The sequence below is a fragment of the Triticum aestivum genome, chromosome 2D, assembly GCF_018294505.1.
Source record: "Triticum aestivum cultivar Chinese Spring chromosome 2D, IWGSC CS RefSeq v2.1, whole genome shotgun sequence".
NCBI classification, from domain to species: Eukaryota; Viridiplantae; Streptophyta; class Magnoliopsida; order Poales; family Poaceae; genus Triticum; species Triticum aestivum.
The window spans coordinates 167,927,116-167,932,232 of NC_057799.1; the positions used below are offsets into that span (position 1 = coordinate 167,927,116).

Genomic DNA, 5,117 nt, shown 5'->3' on the forward strand with positions numbered 1-5,117 from the left:
TATCACAAAAATACCAAAAAAATTATCCTATCATATCTATCAGATCTCACTCTCGTAAGTGACCGTGAAGGGATTGACAACCCCTTACCGCGTTGGTTGCGAGGATTTATTTGTATTGTGCAGGTGCGAGGGACTCGCGCGTAGCCTCCTACTAGATTGATACCTTGGTTCTCAAAAACTGAGGGAAATACTTACGCTACTTTACTGCATCACCCTTTCCTCTTCAAGGGAAAACCAACGCAGTGCTCAAGAGGTAGCAACGAGCCGATCGCCGTGGCCGTCTTCTTCTTGGGAGCCATGGCGATGAAGAAACGCTAGACTAACTACTAGACCAGATTCTCACAATTGCGCCCCCTACCTGGCGTGCCAAAGATGTCGGTGGGAAACGACACCTTGGGATCACAAGAATCCCTACTACGGTTGCCGGGACGCAAGGTTGCAAGAAGAGCAGGATTAGTAGTCAGCACAAGGATCGTTTACCCAGGTTCGGGCCGCGAGGATGCGTAAAACCCTAGTCCTTCTTTGGTGGATGTATGGAGTGTTCTTCAGCCTTCCAACTAGCTACGGTGGCTGGGTCATTCCAAAGAGCTGAATCCTTCTCCAGTACGCCATGGGCCTCCTTTTATAGTCGAAAGAGGCTACCACAGTGGCACACAGGAGGTGGAAAGGCGTACAGTGCTACGAGCTTATCGCTCGTATTACAGGACAAGACGCATTTAATGCATCGCTTAGGTGTCCCCTTGCTTTATTGGGGACGGGAACGCGGCCCATCCCGTCCGTCGCGCTCCTCCTTGCTTTGACACGCGCGCTGGTCAGCGATGCATGCGGCGCCATGTAGGCAGGCAGGCAGCTGAGGTGGCAAATTCTTCACGAAGATCTGCATGCCGCCACGCAGGCGCTTGCTGAGTTGGCCTGGGAGCTGCATGTTGCCACGCAGGTGCCTGCCCAGCTGGTTGGGCTGGCAGCTGCATGCAAACGGCGGTGGAGACTTGGCTGGTGCGGGCCTGGAGGTGGCCCTGCTGGCGCCCTTGGCGAGTGCCTTGCCGGGTGGCCCGGCAAGGGCCTCGCCGTGGCGTGCTGTTGTCCCCGGCAAGGATCTTGCCAGGGGTCTTGTGGCTCCCCTCGGCAAGGATCTTGCCGAGGATCGCCGTCTTTTAATCCTCATCTGATCTTGAATATTCCTTGTCTTCACAAAGATCTGCATGCCACCATGTGCCTCCCGAGCCCTGGCCCAACGTGGTTGATGGTGTTGGGGACCGTGGGCTCAAGGGTGGTGCGCTCCGCTGGTGTTGGACGAGCCGCCCCGGCAAGGGCCTTGCCGGGGCCGCGGAGGCTGCCCCGGCAAGGGCCTTGCCGGGGCCGCGGAGGCTGCCCCGGCAAGGGTCTTGCCGGGGGAACCTGCTTCGTCTCTCTACTCTTTTGTGGTCTCGGCCTTGGCGTTGCTCTTGATCGTCTTGTGTTGGGCTTCGGTTTTACCTCGGTTCACCTCCCCTGTCTGCTTGGTGCGGCCGTGGGCGCGGCTCCGACTGTCAGTGCACAGGTAAAGGGGTACAAAGGTGCGCCCCTTCTTTTGTACACCGACACATATTGGTGTCAGGGCTTGGACACATGCATGGAGTGCCGTGGCGTTTAAATTCCAAAAAATTAAAAAATCATCAGACGATGTAAATATCTGGTGTTCAAAAAAGAAAATGTAAAGATTTGGCAAGACAACCGGCCCCAGATGATTGGCACTCTATTTCGCGCCTCGATGTTTGGAAGGTGAGTGGCACGAATTATTAATCAGACACGGTTATGTATTGGAAACCATCAGCTATTAAGTTCACACATGACTTTTGCTACGGGAATTGTGTGTAATTCAAACTACAATACCCGTAAATTCCTGCTATCGGCTTGTGTACTGTTCTCGTCGGTCTAGATTTTGGCCGCCAATAAATACTACATTGCTCACGCCGTCCCACCTGCATTCTCATCTACATCCTCCCCTCGCTCGTCTCTCTCTCTCTGTCTCTCAAATCTGGACCATGTAACGACCCGAACCTGATAAGATTCGATGTCTCTGTGCTTACAGTGCTAGTCCCTGGATCGACTCGCTAGCACACACAGTACATATGAATATCAAATAACAAGTGCATCATTTACTATAACGTATGATCCAGAATTCATAAAGTATTACACTGAGTAGCACATGGCTAACTATATTCAATAATAACAGCGGAAATGTAGCATAAGCAAACGATGAGTCCCGTCAATGCCCACTGGAGAACATGTTGAGTGAAGACTCGCGACCCTATTATATCTCATTGATCATCTGAAAATCCCGCAACATGATAAGTTGCAGCCACAAAGGGTCAATACATTGAATGTATTGGCAAATCACACAATATGATATAGCAAACCTACATCCACAAAGCAATGTATGACAAACAAAACACACACAAGTTAGTTTATAGAAGAATGTCTTCACCTACCTCCACTACCTGAACTCACAACCGTCTCTAATTTACTCGCCCAAGATAACCCAAAGATTCTAAGTAAACATGACAAGAACTTTAGAAGTATCGCAAGTGCGCTCTGTCAATGGCGCATTCTCTAGGAACAATAGAGCGCTCTGCCAAGGACGCATCCACCTGATTTATGTTCCGAAAACTATACCTCGCCTCAAGTGCGCTCTGTCAATGGCGCATTCTCTAGGGACAATAGAGCGCTCTGCCAGTGACGCATTCACCTGGTTAATAATCCCGAGCCTACGGCTATAACACTCACCACTTCCACGGATCACTTCACACATGCCCACTTCTAACATAGCAAGTTGATCACACCAACACATAATACAATCAATACCAAAACATAACAACATGCACATATCAGGCCAATCATATATCATAGCATAAAACCACACACGCATAGCAGAATATAGGATGAGAAAAATCAAAAGTGCAAACTTGCCTTGAACGCCGTTGAAGTACTCTAACGATTAATTCCGACCTGCTTCGCACTCCGGACAATCTATACGATTAACGGAGGCACCGATAAATAAGCCGTACTCACATAACACTACAATAAAGTAAACATCAACGAATTCAAATAAAAACTTAATTAACAGAACATATCAGTAGGTAAATATTATCTACATGCTAGTAGGATCACAATGCAAAAAGAATCAACTAAATTGGATCAACGGTTTAAAAGATATGGCCTCCTGAAGTTTGAATTCAAATTTGAGCAAATTCAAATTTAAACAGTTTCAAAATTGTGAAATTTTGGTTCTAATGGATGCTCCTAGTCAATATGAGTATATAGGAGAAAGAATCATTTAATTTGGAATTACGGATCTCAAGATATACTTAAATGCAATTTTGATATGGAATCTGTCAAAAGAATATTGTGTCAAAAATAGATCTCTTCGAAGAACTGCTGCGGCTGTGGATGTGCCACGTGGCGCATTACTATTGCCGGTGATGTGTTCGCTGTGGAGGTTAAACGACGGACGGCCGCAACTTAACAGATAACGGTTCGGAAAAAAAAAACACAGATGATCTAATCCCGGCCGTTTAAAGAAGATCAGACGGCAGGGAGACGTGCTCACCTGAGAACAGAGCGGGGCGTCGTCGGAGTTGGAGAAGGACGGCGCCGGCGGCTCGGTGGTGATGCGGGCGACGGCTACAGAGGGCCTCCGGCTACAAAGATATGACCTACGAGTGGAGAGCGCGATGGAGATGAAGTGGGTGACCTCCGACACAATTGGAGCTTGCTCCGGTGGCGACAGTGACCGGCTGGAGCGGTGGCATTGGAAACTGGCTCTGGTCGAGGTTGATGCGGTCGCTACGCTGCTCCCCTGCGCGAACTAGAAGTTGAGGGAGAGAGGGAATCTCAAAGCGAACAATACAGAAGGATAGGTCGGGGCGGAAACCTTCTGCAGGTGACGAGTTTGACCGGCGGAAAGCTTCTATGGCGGCCGAACTTCGGCGAGATCGGGACGACTTGATAGGGCAAGGGCGATGGTGATTTTGGCAAAACTCGAACAAGAGGACACAGGGAGTATTTATATGGGGTCATGCATGTACTAGGGGCAACAGATGAGTCGATTGGATGAGGATTTAGATCGGGACAGTGAAGAACTCGTGCGCGTGCAGGAGTCCGTCTCTAGGATGAAGACGACCTGGCGGGGTCCAGTGTCAGCGGGACTTGGGTGTGGAGAAGAAGAAAAAAAAAACAAAAGGGAAAGGGGTCGTGGCCTGCGGTGCTGCTGCTGGCCTGGCCTGCTAGCTGCTTGGCTGCATGGCGCGCGCGGGCGAAGGGATAGCTGGGCCGCTGGTCGCGCACAGTGCTGGGCTGCCGCCCAGTAAACAATAAAAACTGTCTAAAATATTTATACCGCACAACAAATAAATATGTCTAAAATACAAAATACCTAACGCATTCCAAAATTAATACAAACACACAGTAAAACATTATTACCACTATATAAAACAGTGAACATTTTTACAACACAACTAAAATTTTGGAAAAATATTGTATGCAAAAAAAGCGCATAAAGCGCAATATAATAACAAATATAAAATAAATTTGAGTTTCTATAAAGACAAAATAATTTAGGTAGACACCAGAATATATTCTTAGTGCTTTCCAAATATAATTAATAGGGGAGAAGTCATATTATCTCCACTTCAAATATATTGCCTTGAGTTGGAAAACACTTTAAATATTCAGAAAATTTAAATAAGCATAGAAATCACGATGGCAAAAACAATGACCTATTAACATTCCAAATCTAAAAATTTGGGATGTTACAGACCATGGCGCCGCCGATCTGCCCACGCACCGACGAGGAGGCGCCGCCCCCCGAGGACGCTTAGTCGTAGAGGAGCGACGAGGAGGACCCCTATGCGCCGCCGGACGAGGTTGCGCCGGACCCCCCAACTTTGGAGTGGTTTTGGGGCCAGTACAATCATTGTCTATGGAAGTCGCTGCCGCCGGCTGAGAAAGCCAGACAACACTACAAAAAAAAGACACATCCGTGACATTTTGGGCCGAACGAATTTTTTTTCTATCATACATATGACACTTCTATGATGATAATTATGACAAAACCCGGTATCATCATAGATGTGGTG

At 48.1% G+C, this 5,117-nt stretch overlaps 1 long non-coding RNA gene across 1 annotated transcript; it reads right to left on the reverse strand.

Annotated features, from left to right (window-relative positions):
• Window positions 1-1,752: 1,752 nt before the first annotated feature.
• LOC123049115 (uncharacterized) lies at window positions 1,753-4,128 on the reverse strand. Its single transcript, XR_006423447.1, has 3 exons — window positions 3,914-4,128; window positions 3,590-3,838; window positions 1,753-3,009 (listed from the first exon to the last, which is right to left on the reverse strand). It is a non-coding gene; the product is annotated as an uncharacterized lncRNA (long non-coding RNA).
• Between the last annotated feature and the right edge of the window lie 989 nt (window positions 4,129-5,117).